The sequence below is a fragment of the Stegodyphus dumicola genome, chromosome 10, assembly GCF_044657685.1.
Source record: "Stegodyphus dumicola isolate Sdum_Otavi_A_Nest chromosome 10, ASM4465768v1".
Classification (NCBI taxonomy): domain Eukaryota; kingdom Metazoa; phylum Arthropoda; class Arachnida; order Araneae; family Eresidae; genus Stegodyphus; species Stegodyphus dumicola.
Genome location: NC_140777.1, coordinates 97,693,893 through 97,711,283, shown reverse-complemented (window position 1 = coordinate 97,711,283; position 17,391 = coordinate 97,693,893). Strand labels below are relative to the sequence as shown.

The following is a 17,391-nucleotide window of genomic DNA, read 5'->3' as shown; positions in this document are numbered from 1 at the left end:
AATCTTTATTTATTTATAAGAATTTTTATATCAAATTGCTTTTAAGTGTGTTTTCTTTCGATATGTTGATAATATTTTCCGATGCACAATAAATATCGATAATTTGGCGATCATTTTAAAAAGAGATCGTTAAGATCGCTAACTTGTAGCCGATAAGAAACTTTTACCCAATACAAGTATATAGGCTTCTAATGCTTATAACTTAGTTTTATAACGCATGAAATGTTACAACTTATCCTAGCATTTGCGTCGAATTAAAATTTTGTCAGTAACGCTTATAACTCATACTTACGTGTGCTTTTTGGACGATACGTATATCGCTTTTCACATAAAGTGTAAACATGCAACTTCAACTCAGCTATAAATCAAAGATCTCAGATTTTCTTTTTAAGTACCAGAGATGCTATTAATTTCAAACCTCACTTTTCAAATATAACCATCAAATGTATTAATTTAAAGAAATAATATACCGAATATATTTTTTTTTAAAGAAGAAAAATAGAAAGAAAAATGTATAGCAACATATCAACACTTCACTGCGAATTCTAAAAAAATCCGATATAAAATATTTTTAACATTTACGCGCCATGTGGCGAAGCGATAGAATGTTTAATTTTTCTTTTAGATTTAATCTGCTTGTTAACAAACTAAGCGATTAAAAAGCTATAAACGCAGTTCTTAATCTCGTTTATTAACTACTAGTTGGATGCATTAAATGACACTAACTTAATTTATTAAAAACAGTATATGTATTTTTTTTTATAATATTCTGTTTTAGTCATATCTGAGTTTGCGAAACGTGATTTTCATCGTCATAGCCCCGAGAAATAAAAAGAAAACTAGCAAAACATTTTAAACTTAGACAATTACATGACAAACTTAGACGTTCGAAATCTCAGGATTAAATCATTGCGATAAAACATGGCCTACTTGTTCCAGCGAGTTGCAGTTATTTTGCACAATAGGCAACGCTCCGGTGGCACATTGTTTTTCAAAATATCCCGTTTGACAGCAAGTCAGGCGGAACATCGTGACTTCTTGCTCTGCGATTGGCTGCTAAATTTTTGTTGATTGACGTGTGTTAAGAGTTATATCGCGATGTGAGGTACAGGCTTCACGTTAAAATGATTTATCGTTTGAGAAACACTTCCCCCCAAAATGTTATTCTTCATGTGATGCGACATTTTTCGCACAGTGGCATGAACGTGAACTTTTTCGTTGAATACTTGAGATTAGTCCAATTTTTTTTGCCCAGGAATTTTGCAGTTTTTTGATCGAATAGCCGCATTTGAAATTTCGTGATGATAGATCGATGACGTTTCTCAAAACTTAAGCAGAACGTTTAAAACTATACCTGATACTGTGAAATCTAAAATCGTTCGCAAAATTACGCTGACAAAGTTTGAACTCTTGTATTTTATTTTTACTAGCCTACTACTACTTCTGCTGTGCGGCCTCCCGCTCAAAATAGTTATTATAAAAATACGCGCGCGCGCACACACACACACATATATAATTACTTTAGCTATTTCCCCGTATGAGTCTAAACAGGGCCATTTCACTCTGAGTTTATAAGGTATTTTCTCCCTCCTTTCTGCATGCCTTCTTGGTGTAACGGTAGCACACTCGGGCGTATTCGAGAGGTCCAAGTTCGAGTCCCCGCGATGGCATTGCACATTTTTCATCTTCCAAAAATAACCTAATACCTTTACAATTTCGTTAATCGAAATTTCACTAAGTTCACACGAAATGTGGAATAAATAAGAAACAAATTTGGGCTTACAGTTGTCCATGTTCGAGTTTAGGACAAGATGGGTTGAAAACTGATTGGCTCTAAATGCTGCCTTTTTTCCACAATGCCAGAAACATACACGCACGCAGACAGATTCCTCATTATTTAACAGACGAAAGTAGCCACCTAAAATAATTGTTATAAAAAAGAAAAATGTATTTAGAATGATTTTGACTCCAGCTAGAATAATTTCACGAATTCAACTACTTAATAATGCAGATGAAGAACTACGTTTTGCATTTGAATCGCTTAGTTTGTAATAGATCGCAATAACAGATAGGTTAAATTTCAAAATTAAGCATCTTACGCTTACTGAATGGCAACTCGCTAGCGCTTGAATGATATTTTATTTCGGGCAATGGCAAAACTTTATTTCTAAGTAGCCAAGTTTTTTATATTAAAATTGATATATATAATGTTGTATGAACTTAAATCCATTTAGTGCGAATACAAGTTATTATTACTTGCGCAATTGCTGCAAAGTTAGTTAATAATAATTTATTTCCTAAACAGTATTGATTAATTGATTATATTATCTCCTAAGTTTAATTAAAGTAGAATTTTTTTAAAAGTGTGCATCCATACTGGTAAGTTATATTTTGAAAGATGTTTTGAAGTAATTTGAAAGCAAAATGTTAATAATGTTTTAACGGGGACTGGAGTTAAATCATCACGAAGAATAATATTACAATTGTAAAAGTAAAAATTAAAACATGTAATTATTGTCATTGATCGGAAATTAGTTGACTTTTCAAGGGGAACAAACCAACTCCCGTTCAATGATCAATAATTGATAAAAATACGTAAATATGAAAGTGTTTCGTCTTTACTCGAGTTATAAGTTAAAGCCAAACCGGCAATTCTAGTCAAGCCAAATATTTCCGCGAATAGTTGTTACTCAAAGAACTTATTCTCCGGAGTTTTCAATTTTACCAAAATTATTAATTGTAATAAGGTCATCAATAAATCTGTAGGTGTGTTTGTAGTAATTTAACTCTTGTGGTTGTAGATTTTTTTGGAAGTTAAATTCTTTGACAAATAAAAAGATATTACAGATCGAGGTGCTGGAATGTAAGCCCATTGGCAATCCTCTGACTTGTTTAAAAAGTTGATTTTGAAACTTGATGTAGTTATGAAAAAGTGTGCATTTTAGGTAGGTTTTCCATTTGTCAAGAGTCATGATATTGAGTATATTAGGGAAAAGTTTTGGTAGATCAAGTAGACTGGTATAGATTTCTTCTAGAGGAAGTGAGGTATATAAGTTTTCAAAATCATAGCAGTTAATGTTTTGGATGTTAATGGTATGAATGGTATTAATGACAGGAGTGTTATTATGAATGATCCAGCAATAGTTATGATTAGTGTTACAATCATTGAAAATAAATTTACAGATTTTATTAAGTTGAATTGAAAAATAATAGTCTATATTTTTCTTGTAATTATTAGTTCCATTAGCTATAAATCTAAATTTTAATGGTGTTTTCTGGAATTTGGGAATCGCATAAAGATTAGTAAATCTGTTGTAGTTTGCATTGAAAGTAATATTGAGTTTCTTATGAAAAGTTTTAATCCTGTTTATTATAGATGTTTCTGTAAGGTTGGCTGATTGATAAGTAGTTGCGTTGAGAAGTTCTTTATGAATAATCTCAGTGTAGAATTGTTTTCATATAATGCTAAAGTTATTAGTTGCTTTATCTATTTTTGTAATAGTAAAAAGATGTTTTAATTTACTAATATCAGATGTAAGTTGCGACCAGTTCAGTGTACTTTTAAATTTGAGGTGACTGATTTCTGTGGATATGCGTTGAAGAATTTTAGCTTTCCATTTTAAGAAGGTATCTATGGGAAAATTCAGTTGATAGCTTGCTTTAACTATAAATTCGTTGATGTTGTTTTCGAAAGTCTCGTAACAGTAATTTGTAGTCATGTTTCTGACTGGTCTAAATTTTGTACCATAACTCATTAGTGTTTTTAGTTGATGGTTTTGTATGATATTCAGGTTGCCAGTAATTATGTGCTGGTGATGAGAATCTACGTAATTGCTGTAAATTGGTGTCTTACAATGTCATTCTGCAGTTTCATCTATTTCATGGTGGTTAGTAAGCAAGTTGCTTAAGGTCCTTTGATATTTAAATGCAATCATTGGTATAGTGTCAACTGCGGGGAAGTAATCTTTACAATCTCTGGTGATTCTTGAGAAATGAATATTGTCAAACTGCGGATGCAGAAAATTGACTTTAAAATAAATTTTGCGTTGAGTGAGACTATTAGAGAGTCTGAAAAGACTAAAATCAAGAATCATGTCTTTAATGATTTGTATGTCGTCGTAGCTTTCTTGAATGAATTTTTTTAGTTTGATAAGGAATTTATTATAGTACAGGAGTGTAACCAGTTGAGAAGTTTCTTGGGAAAGCAGTCTGAGTCAAAAAAACATTTCAATTGTTTTTTCACTGCAAGTTTATCCAAAGTGGATAAAAATCTCGCATTATTTTTTATTATTTTGCTTCCTCTTTTTCCTCTCTGCGTTTTGATGCTGTAGAGTTTAAATTGGCTGAAAATAGACTTCTTAGAAGTATCTCTATGACTATGTATATAAGTGTTAAGTCCATATGGATAAAGTGAACGTTGTTTTAGTATATAGAGAGATTCCTGAAAAATTCGTGTTTTGTGATTGGGTATTATATCTAGTATCTGAAGTTGAATAGAGTTGAAGTCATGGTGTTTAAAGTGTTCTAATTCTGCTGTATTAAGTTGTGATGGTGTACTTATTTTACTGTTATTTTTTTGTGCGTTGAATTTTTTGATTTGAGCTCTATGGTTATTGATTCGAAAGTTAAGATTGTTTTTAATCTGTCCTATATATTTAATATGTCAAGTACCGCATGTAATCATGTAAATACAGTTAAATGTTTTTCATAGAAATTGGTTTTTGGGTTTACCTGTAGCAGGCATGGCGTTAAATTTTCAAGTTTGTCATCTAGTGGAATGACATTTAGTGATTTCATTATGAGTTAAACTAGCAAGATATAAAAGTAAGGAGGCTGCTAACCTTCAATACAGTAAAGTTTTTGTATAAGAACTTTAAAACTTAAAAATGTTGGAGATAATATATAAAGTGGGTACATTAGGTAAGAGATAAATAGCGCTAATAGCTGCTATTTAGCATATCAAATGTTGTATGAACTTAAATCCATTTAGTGCGAATACAAGTTATTATTACTTGCGCAATTGCTGCAAAGTTAGTTAATAATAATTTATTTCCTAAACAGTATTGATTAATTGATTATATTATCTCCTAAGTTTAATTAAAGTAGAATTTTTTTAAAAGTGTGCATCCATACTGGTAAGTTATATTTTGAAAGATGTTTTGAAGTAATTTGAAAGCAAAATGTTAATAATGTTTTAACGGGGACTGGAGTTAAATCATCACGAAGAATAATATTACAATTGTAAAAGTAAAAATTAAAACATGTAATTATTGTCATTGATCGGAAATTAGTTGACTTTTCAAGGGGAACAAACCAACTCCCGTTCAATGATCAATAATTGATAAAAATACGTAAATATGAAAGTGTTTCGTCTTTACTCGAGTTATAAGTTAAAGCCAAACCGGCAATTCTAGTCAAGCCAAATATTTCCGCGAATAGTTGTTACTCAAAGAACTTATTCTCCGGAGTTTTCAATTTTACCAAAATTATTAATTGTAATAAGGTCATCAATAAATCTGTAGGTGTGTTTGTAGTAATTTAACTCTTGTGGTTGTAGATTTTTTTGGAAGTTAAATTCTTTGACAAATAAAAAGATATTACAGATCGAGGTGCTGGAATGTAAGCCCATTGGCAATCCTCTGACTTGTTTAAAAAGTTGATTTTGAAACTTGATGTAGTTATGAAAAAGTGTGCATTTTAGGTAGGTTTTCCATTTGTCAAGAGTCATGATATTGAGTATATTAGGGAAAAGTTTTGGTAGATCAAGTAGACTGGTATAGATTTCTTCTAGAGGAAGTGAGGTATATAAGTTTTCAAAATCATAGCAGTTAATGTTTTGGATGTTAATGGTATGAATGGTATTAATGACAGGAGTGTTATTATGAATGATCCAGCAATAGTTATGATTAGTGTTACAATCATTGAAAATAAATTTACAGATTTTATTAAGTTGAATTGAAAAATAATAGTCTATATTTTTCTTGTAATTATTAGTTCCATTAGCTATAAATCTAAATTTTAATGGTGTTTTCTGGAATTTGGGAATCGCATAAAGATTAGTAAATCTGTTGTAGTTTGCATTGAAAGTAATATTGAGTTTCTTATGAAAAGTTTTAATCCTGTTTATTATAGATGTTTCTGTAAGGTTGGCTGATTGATAAGTAGTTGCGTTGAGAAGTTCTTTATGAATAATCTCAGTGTAGAATTGTTTTCATATAATGCTAAAGTTATTAGTTGCTTTATCTATTTTTGTAATAGTAAAAAGATGTTTTAATTTACTAATATCAGATGTAAGTTGCGACCAGTTCAGTGTACTTTTAAATTTGAGGTGACTGATTTCTGTGGATATGCGTTGAAGAATTTTAGCTTTCCATTTTAAGAAGGTATCTATGGGAAAATTCAGTTGATAGCTTGCTTTAACTATAAATTCGTTGATGTTGTTTTCGAAAGTCTTGTAACAGTAATTTGTAGTCATGTTTCTGACTGGTCTAAATTTTGTACCATAACTCATTAGTGTTTTTAGTTGATGGTTTTGTATGATATTCAGGTTGCCAGTAATTATGTGCTGGTGATGAGAATCTACGTAATTGCTGTAAATTGGTGTCTTACAATGTCATTCTGCAGTTTCATCTATTTCATGGTGGTTAGTAAGCAAGTTGCTTAAGGTCCTTTGATATTTAAATGCAATCATTGGTATAGTATCAACTGCGGGGAAGTAATCTTTACAATCTTTGATGATTCTTGAGAAATGAATATTGTCAAACTGCGGATGCAGAAAATTGACTTTAAAATAAATTTTGCGTTGAGTGAGACTATTAGAGGGTCTGAAAAGACTAAAATCAAGAATCATGTCTTTAATGATTTGTATGTCGTCGTAGCTTTCTTGAATGAATTTTTTTAGTTTGATAAGGAATTTATTATAGTACAGGAGTGTAACCAGTTGAGAAGTTTCTTGGGAAAGCAGTCTGAGTCAAAAAAACATTTCAATTGTTTTTTCAATGCAAGTTTATCCAAAGTGGATAAAAATCTCGCATTATTTTTTATTATTTTGCTTCCTCTTTTTCCTCTCTGCGTTTTGATGCTGTAGAGTTTAAATTGGCTGAAAATAGACTTCTTAGAAGTATCTCTATGACTATGTATATAAGTGTTAAGTCCATATGGATAAAGTGAACGTTGTTTTAGTATATAGAGAGATTCCTGAAAAATTCGTGTTTTGTGATTGGGTATTATATCTAGTATCTGAAGTTGAATAGAGTTGAAGTCATGGTGTTTAAAGTGTTCTAATTCTGCTGTATTAAGTTGTGATGGTGTACTTATTTTACTGTTATTTTTTGTGCGTTGAATTTTTTGATTTGAGCTCTATGGTTATTGATTCGAAAGTTGAGATTGTTTTTAGTCTGTCCTATATATTTAATATGTCAAGTACCGCATGTAATCATGTAAATACAGTTAAATGTTTTTCATAGAAATTGTTTTTTGGGTTTACCTGTAGCAGGCATGGCGTTAAATTTTCAAGTTTGTCATCTAGTGGATATCAATCATCTAGTATATAAGTGTTAAGTCCATATGGATAAAGTGAACGTTGTTTTAGTATATAGAGAGATTCCTGAAAAATTCGTGTTTTGTGATTGGGTATTATATCTAGTATCTGAAGTTGAATAGAGTTGAAGTCATGGTGTTTAAAGTGTTCTAATTCTGCTGTATTAAGTTGTGATGGTGTACTTATTTTACTGTTATTTTTTGTGCGTTGAATTTTTTGATTTGAGCTCTATGGTTATTGATTCGAAAGTTAAGATTGTTTTTAGTCTGTCCTATATATTTAATATGTCAAGTACCGCATGTAATCATGTAAATACAGTTAAATGTTTTTCATAGAAATTGTTTTTTGGGTTTACCTGTAGCAGGCATGGCGTTAAATTTTCAAGTTTGTCATCTAGTGGAATGACATTTAGTGATTTCATTATGAGTTAAACTAGCAAGATATAAAAGTAAGGAGGCTGCTAACCTTCAATACAGTAAAGTTTTTGTATAAGAACTTTAAAACTTAAAAAGGTTGGAGATAATATATAAAGTGGGTACATTAGGTAAGAGATAAATAGCGCTAATAGCTGCTATTTAGCATATCAAATGTTGTATGAATTAAAATCCATTTAGTGCGAATACAAGTTATTATTACTTGCGCAATTGCTGCAAAGTTAGTTAATAATAATTTATTTCCTAACAGTATTGATTAATTGATTATATTATCTCCTAAGTTTAATTAAAGTAGAATTATTTTAAAAGTGTGCATCCATACTTTTAAGTTATATTTTGAAAGATGTTTTGAAGTAATTTGAAAGCAAAATGTTAATAATGTTTTAACGGGGACTGGAGTTAAATCATCACGAAGAATAATATTACAATTGTAAAAGTAAAAATTAAAACATGTAATTATTGTCATTGATCGGAAATTAGTTTTCAAGGGGAACAAACCAACTCCCGTTCAATGATCAATAATTGATAAAAATACGTAAATATGAAAGTGTTTCGTCTTTACTCGAGTTATAAGTTAAAGCCAAACCGGCAATTCTAGTCAGGCCAAATATTTCCGCGAATAGTTGTTACTCAAAGAACTTAAGATGAATATTAATTAAATAAATAAGATTAATATTAATGTAAAAGATAAATAGTCTTACGTGCGTAGGGTTTCGTAATGGATTGGATGCACACAGACCGATGATACTTGATAGAATTTATTTTTCAAAAAGAAACATTTTATTGTTTTGGATCTTTCTATAAAAGTACTCGTATAGCTCTTCTCAGAATAACAGAGCACACACACAGTTTGAAGTAGTAACTACAGACAGTAGTTATCACTTCAAACTACTAAGAACGTTAACACAACGCAATGCAAAGCGTCTCTAAAGAGCGAAGCTCGCAAGATTTCTCAATCCTCCGAAGTTACTCTGAACTGAAAAACTGGAAATTGATGCTCTCTCTAGTTTTATATAGTTTCTTACCCGCCGCCGAGAAAACTCTAGTACGTTCTATTTACTGGAAGGACATACGGTTAAAGTTACATACCAGAGTCATTTCAGTTACAGTTATACAGGGACCGGATCAAAATATCTCCAAATTTGGCAACAAAAATAAGTCGCCAAAGCCATCGCCAGCTTGGCGATATCTCGCTAATTTAGCTAGATAGCCTCAATGTTACCCCAATGTTAAAGAGACTTGCCCCTGTAATCTTATTTTTCAGGCAGAGCTTCGTCATTCAGATACTGGAATTTCACTAAAATTATTTAAATGTTTGTATATTTATATATATACATAGATTTTTCTAAGAATTTTTAAAGAATTTCTAAGAATATTTTACATTTGAATGAAAGGCAATAATCTGGCGATAAAGATGGTTTGTTAATGTTATAGTTGCTCGCATTAACTTAGATAAGAGACATTCCGTCGGAGGATTCTAGTTCGAACTGTCGGATCAGGATCCTTATGTGGAAAACAGATTTCGAACTTCCGTTCTGTCTTTTTAGACCTGTAGAGTATGAAAGTTTTAATACGCTATTTTCACAACTTCTATTTCCGAAAATGCACGATTACTTCATTTCTCGTAATGGACATACATATGCGCAGGAAATACGAACATGTTGGTTTGTTTTCCAATAGCGAGAGAACTTCTCAAGGTCCCGTCGTTTCTATTGAATGACACGCATTTTTTTTTTTTTTTTTTCCCCCTCATTTTTTCACCCTTTCTCCGCACACTGCATGCGAAGGCCATTTAGCGTATTGTATTGTACATTAAATAGGAAGTACGCAAGTTCTTTTTAGCGCTTTATTTCAGAGGCTTTTCGAGGTATTTAAACTAAAAACGGAAACACGAGCATCCGTGAGCTCTAGTTCTAAACGGATGCCGCACGGCGCATCGCTCGTAAATTTAAGGATTCCCGATAAACGCCCCCTTTTTGCCATGCATTACTTTTTAGCTATTTTCGTGTATTATATTTCGTGTATTTTCGTGTATAATGAAGAATCTATATGTATGTACTCGTAATTTATGTGAATTCTGTGCTTATTGTTCTTATTTTTTGGTTTAGGGATAATGAAGTGCATCAATAAAGTTTTCAAAAAACAAACTTTGCAAGAAAAAAAGAATTTCTTCTAACAAAACTAAGAAACTAAGCCTGTTTTTCTGAAGAAACTAAGTATATCTTTCTAATATTTGGGGGAGAAAAAAAAAATTATTTTATCTAACAAAACTAAACATGTCTTTCTTATACAAGAAACTTCTCTTACAAAGTTAAACCTGTCTTTCTTATACAAGAAACTTATCTTTTCTTACACCTATCTTTCTTATACATATCTTTCTTTATCTAACAAAACTAAATATAACTTTCTAATGTTAAAAAACAAAACTTTTTTTTCAACACTTATCATTAGTTTGCAGCGTCTTGCCATGTAAATTTCAAATGTGGAAGTGTTAATATATTTTGCGAAATAAGTAATAATTTCCAAATATAGGCAGACTATAATTCTTGTGATTTATTCTCACTTAAAACAAAAATCATGACAAGAAACGCCGTCTGCCAAAACATTTCAACAAAACTTGTTCTAACTTCATTTCTCGTAATGGACATGTGCGCAGGAAATGCGAACATGTTGGTTTGTTTTCTAGTAGGTTGAGAGAACTTCTCATGGTCCCATCGTTTCTATTGAATGACGTCCGACTTTTATGTTACTGCAAGGCTTAAATTGCGCCGGAGTTCTCCGGTACGTCTTAGTTTTTAGGATCAATTCTAATTCTAGCCAGAGCGCACCGGAGCCCTGAATAAGAAGGCTTCGGCACTTCTTTTATGTAACTGGACAACAATTTCAGTAGACATTTAATCTCGAAAATTTTATTTTTAGCAATAAAGTGTATTAAAAATCGCTTATTAAATTTTATCTCTTTACGTTTTATTTAATTCTAATTATATAATTACTTTTATCTTTCCATATTGTTGCCCAGACGGTATAGTTTGTTAGAGTAGCCTGGAACCGAAGGGCCCGAGTTCGAATTCCGGAGAAGACATGGATGTTCGTAAGTGTATATTGTCGGTGCGGCATGGCGGCACTCTAAATATGCAGCGAGCCGAAAGTTCTCTCGTGTGGATTGGTGAGAGAGGAGAGGGGTGGAAGACCCGGATCCCCCTCCGAGGTGCCCTCCCTCAAAATCGAGGGTGGAAAATAAGTCCATCCTCTCTCCGAAGTAGGCTCTGGCAACCATTGTTCTATGTAATAGGGAACAACAATTAACAATAACATTTATTTTTATTAAATAATAATAAATTAATTATGAACTCGTGAAATAATAGTTAATAAATATGTATTATCATTGATTATTATTAATAATAAATATTGAATATCAATTAAATAATAATTAATTAATTTGATAATCTTTAACTATTTAATTTATAAATTATTAACGATTTTAGTCATTTTATTTATTTATTTTCTTTTGTTCCACTTTCCTGACGGTCTTCCATAGGGCTCTGGCACTTCTACTTTAAGAAATTAAGCCCTGAGTTACTGATTAACACTTTTAGTTAATTCAAGGAATATTTTGCTTATTTATTTTTTGCAACAAAGAAATAAGAAGATTTCTTTGTTGCAAAAAGAAATAATAAGTGCCGAAGCATTCTTATTATTTTTTGAACAAATTATTTGATTTCAAGGAATATTTTGCTTATTTATTTTTTGCAACAAAGAAAGCCTAAAATAGAGAAAAAATAATATATTTCGGGGAAAAAAAAAAAAAAACTTGAAGTCATTGTTTCAGTATTTAGTACCAGATCTATGCAAATAAATTTCAACAATACAAGTGTCCGAAAACAAATATGAGTCATTGTAGCCTTCTTATACCAGAATCTTATCTAAGAAAGCTAAACATATCTTCCTTATAAAACAAATTTATCTCTTGAAACTAAACATAGCTTTCTCATGGAAAAACATATGTTTCTAATTTCTAATTATCCTTAACATTTATGTATATTTTATGTTAACTCATTTGCATCTATTGAGAGATTCAAGTCCTTACATTAACCTGATATTCTCGGGCAGTTTCTGCCTAATTCAGTTAAACGACCAATCACGAGTACTTTTCTGAATTTTAATGCCTTTTATATGCACTTAATCAGCAGCCTGTGGTTCATCGCAATTATTGTAACGTAATACGCCAGTAAGTTAAGTCTACAAACATATCCGTTAATGACGCGGTTTCCAGAAATTCTCTGCGTGTAACTCTAGAAAAGTTTCAAATCCGTGCATTAATTTGAATCACTGTGAAACGTGACAGACAATATTTGCTCCCCTTCCGTTGTTCCTCTTGCCTCCAGCAAATCCAATTAAAGGATTTTGTGGACCAATGATTTCCCTTACAGTCTTTCTCGTTCATCTGCGAACAAACGTTATTGGTTTCGCCGATTCGTTCGAAAGTGTTCCCTGGCCGACATCCAAATGTCGAATCTGCCCGGGCAGAAGTCTCGATTGGGGTTCACGAGCACCCTGTTGGTCTCTCGAAACATAACATATTGGAGGCGTTGCTTGGAATTGGGGATGAGGAAACAACGGTATCGATCACGTGACAGAATTTAAATCGACTCCTTGTCCGTCTGCAGAGAGTTTAGAAACAAATATTTTCTTCATTTTTTAACTGGTTTCCACGTTAGGGGAAACGACGTAAACTGAAATAATGCGAGATAAATAGTTTTATTTGGGGAGTTGTTTTCTGCGTCTTTGGAAAGCGGCCTAAAGGTGTCGACATATTGGGATAAAAAAAGAAAAAAAAAAAAAAAAAAAGAAATTCATTACTCACGTACTCTTTGTGTTCCTCAAAAATGTGAAAGAGATTTCGGAAAGGGGCCACAAATGTCAAACTTATATAGAATTTTTTCTTGATAAAGCGCATACCATACTTTAAATGTTGATACTATCAGAGAGCTTTAATGAAAGGTTCTTAAAATTTTAAAAATATTTGCGTTATTTACCCCTTTCTCAATGCGTTCAGAGAATGAACTTCCCTAAATTTTAAAACAGATTTCTCCACATAGAAATTGTTTTCTTCTTACTAACTTACAATCCCTTGCTAACTACCTGCAAAGGTCACGTCGAACCTTTCACTTCTAACCATTGAACTTTATGCCAGCCTAATATGCGCACTAACCCACCGCGGCAAAGTAAACGCAACCGACATTCAACCTGCGCCTTCGCAGAATCGGCTGCAGATTCATCTTCTTTTATTACTGATGGACGATTCGAGGCCTAAGGAGTAGTAGAAACAACGATAAAATTAATAAAATAAAAGGGGGGAGGAAAAAGTGTATCATGCACATTTGTGTTATATATCTGGTAAACTGTTTATCCCCCGATTTTCAAGATCTCCCAGTTCTCTAATAAATTGAATAAGCGAAAATGTGAAACGCCAAGATGTTGATGTTATTGCTAGTGCTGGAAATAATAACTTAAGTAAACATATATAATAAGTAGGCAACTCATGTCTTAAATCTCATTCATCTCATATAATATCTTAAAACCAATATCCAAACAGTTCGCAGAAAGTAAATCATTAATTTAGGTCAGGCTTATAACATGCTATTAATTGTATTATTGAATCTTAAAATTCGCAATTTCAAATATATCAAAACATCTACCTATTTTCCAAAATATAATACAAGTCGTAAAATTTAGGTTCCATTTTAAATTTCTTTAAAAATCGTTGCCATCCACTCCTTCAAAGCAAAGAATAATTAAATGAAACACTTTGATATTTTCCAATCTTTTCAGATACCGAGTTAGTATTTTTATGTGTTAATAGTTCGTATTAACATAGTGAATAAACATGGCAAATAAATAAATAATATAAAATAAAAAATAAACATTTGGAACCGTTTTTATAACTCCAAAAACAGTTTTTACAGGTGATATCGGAAGCGAATCCGGATTCTTTCATTAATTTACATGCCAATAAATAGTACAATATATATATATATATGAATTATGGTAACACTTAATTATATATATATATATATATATATGAACTAATTAAAGTAAAAAGAACAAACGGAAAAAGACCTATGTGGTCAAAATGTTTGCGCATTGTGCTGCAAAATTTAGAAAAAAGTTAAAAGAAAATACCTAGTTCGCACACTAAAAAGTTTCTTAAATACTGTGGTTCCGTGAAAAAATTAACATAAGCAAAATAAGGTGCAATGAAATGTGTTAAAAAGATAAAAAAAAAAAAAAAAAAAATACAAACCCTTGAATATTTACAAATAAAAATCAATACTAATAGTAAGCAATATGCTAATCAAAGCAAGGCATATTTAAAACATTAATATGGATATATATATGAAATAAAGGGGGCAAATACGAGAGGGAACATGGTATTAAATAATGAAAAATCTGCATGCATGAATGTTCGATCTTCGCATTTAGGAAGGACAGCGCCACCAGCAACCATCCAAATTTTGATCATACGGATTTTTGATTAACAAACTCAGCGACTCTAAAGCAATGCGCAAGATATTCGTTTGTAATTTAATCAGAAAACTCTGATTTAAAAGTTTTGTGTTGTCACTACCCGAAATAAAATATTTTTTATCTTCCCCGTGTTATGTTGGGATTCTGCAAACAGTAAGATATTTAATTATTGTTTCAAATTAAATTTGGTACTTTTCCGTTTCACCGGCGCAAATCTCGCCAAGCAGACTTTGTTGGCGATTCATACAGTATACAAATAAAAAATGTTAACAAATGCTAGTTATTTTGAAGGCATAAACATTTTAATATGGTTTATAATTTTATAAAAAGCCAATAAATAAAAACAATAAATTTGTAAAAAAGATATTAATTTAAGAATTTACCATGCTATCATGGTTCAACATCATGATTCGCCGCTTCGTATCACGTGACCCCAAGTGATCTCATCTCACGTAAACTACGCTACAAAAATCTAATTCTCTCAGTAATTATCTACATTAATTTCAAGCTAAATCTTAATTTAAAATACAAGTTTAAATGCAAGAAATATTTCAATTGGTACAAATAGCTTTTTCAGAAATAATGTAAAACCGTAGTGCTTTACTTCGCTAGAGCATTCTCATTACAATTGATGAATTTAACCCTTGGTTTTGCCTTTTCTATATTTTCGCCTTCGGGTGAGCAGTGTGATTGCATCCTAATTGACTTAATTACCGCGAATGGTCTTAGGGCATAAAATTTAATTATCTTTGTAAACATTCTATGTAAATGCCAGTATTGAAAGAAACAATCAATCTGGTAAGAAATGTCTGCGACTTGTTTGAAAAATGAGGCGTAAAGGTTACCAGCGAAGATATTCCGTTTGTCATCAGTTGTACCATTATTGGCGACTTTATCGTTTGTGCCGGCAAAACGGAAAAGTACCTTAAATTTGTCTATTAGTAACAGACTAAGCGATTTCAAAGCAACAAACGCAATTTGTGCATTGTTAATAACTCGTGTCTTATTAGCTTATCCCATTCAAATCATTATATGTATTTCGTTTTTTATGATAGCTATTATAGGCAGCTAGTTTAAACTAAAAATACGTTTGAATTTTATGTGCTTTTTTTTTTTTTTTTTGTTTGTTTGTTTGTTTGTTTGTTTCGGTTTAGCATATGATTTATATACGAATGAATGAAATTTAGCATTAAAAAAAAAAAAAAAAATCCAGTTGTCTTTCAAATGCAGAAAAATCATTTCTTTTAACGGTTCATTCTGTGGTCTTTATGGCTTGTTGACCGCTATATGACTTGCTGATAAATGCATAAATAACTAAAATACAAACTTTAACATTATCTTCTTGCTTCTAATTTTATAATCTTAAAAGCACACAACAAGAATGAATAAAATTTTACCCTATAGAAAGATCTGAAAATGCAAAACTGAAACGAGGCATGAAACCCGTTAAGCTTACAGGGAAAATAGGGCAGCTCTAGAACTGGGTTAACATTAGTTTTGCAGAGCATTTGTTTAGAAAATAGAGAAATGTAAGGTGAAGATTTAAAAAAAAAAAAAAAAAAAAAAAAAAAAAACTTCACGGATGGAAATGTGTTTCCTGACATCCTAAACATTAATGATTTTAATATTTTTTTTCGCTTAAATTTGCAGAAATTGTGGAAAAAATGTGAAAAACATTAAAAAATGCTGTCAAGCATTTTAGCTAAAAGGTCTTTTCCTTTTGATGATGAGAGACCTATGTATGATCACCCTCGAAATAGATAGAATTTCGATCAAAATTGCCTAATGTTAAAGTTTACACTGGAGTTAAAAAATGAAAGCGAAAAAGTCTTAAATAAATAAATAAATAAATAATAAAAAAAAAAAAATCTGAAATGTTTCAGATTTTAAATTACGTCCAAAGGGGCGTTTTTTAACATTTTGTGTGTTACCTTTCTTTATTAAATATCATGTTCCTCGCACTTAAACCATAAGATCCAGTGCAACAGCAATATCGCAAAATAGTTTTAAAACGAGCATATCTTTAGAATTTCCGATACAGAGACTCACGCGCTGGAGATAAAAATGTTTTTTCTGCACAACGTTGCCATTGCTCGCTTTGAAATCCTTGAGTTTGTTAATCAAAAATTCGTCAAAGTTTTAAAAACTAGGAAATCGATCATAAAACAAATTTCAAATTTCAAATTTGATCTTCCACATGCTCATATCCGTTGGAGGATTACGTTATTCAAAATTCGATGACTCTATGTACCGTTGTTTTATCACAAAACGAGAAATATACATACATTTATGCAGATTTTTCATTATTTAATTTCTTCAAATATAATGCAGGACTCTAACATTTTGTGGCAACAGTTTGAAAAGTGAACCGACATTTATGAGTCCGACGCAAAATGCCAAAACGAAACTAATAGTCCTTCGGGATTCAAATCCCTTTGGACTAATAAATAAATAAATTGATTGATTGTAAAATCACCTTCGATATTTGAAACTTTTATAACGATTATACATGTTGCGGCCCATAAAGTAACCGTTTACTTTCTCATTAATAAAGAAAAGATTACTAATCTTCAAATAAATTCATCGTTTTCAAAATAATCGCCAGAGGAGTCTACACAGTTTTTGCAACGTTTTTCACGTCATCGAAAACACAGTTTATAAGCATTGAAATTAACTGTTCGCAAAGTACATTTAATATCTGAAGCCTAACGACGTTCTATCTTTGGTTTATCTTCAAGGCTTTCGTGTCCCCATTTAAAATGGTTGTACCACTCATACTCTCGTGTTCTTGATAACAGTCAATCATCATTTACTGTGTGAATCATCTTTAAGATTTCGTATTAGCAAATTTACCTGATTTGTAACAAAATTGAATGCTATAACGTTGCT

General features: G+C 31.3%; 1 protein-coding gene across 2 annotated transcripts in view; it reads left to right on the top strand.

Moving 5' to 3' along the window:
* Positions 1-17,391, top strand: part of LOC118197974 (uncharacterized) — a 237,785-nt gene that overhangs the window by 197,663 nt on the left and 22,731 nt on the right. The window contains exon 1 of one of the 2 annotated variants that reach the window (XM_085825304.1): positions 5,117-5,135. The exons of the other annotated variant lie outside the window; for it this stretch is intronic. The gene's annotated coding sequence lies outside the window, so the exon portion shown is untranslated. Of the gene's footprint in view, positions 1-5,116; positions 5,136-17,391 lie in introns of those variants that run through there. 2 annotated transcript variants of the gene reach the window in all.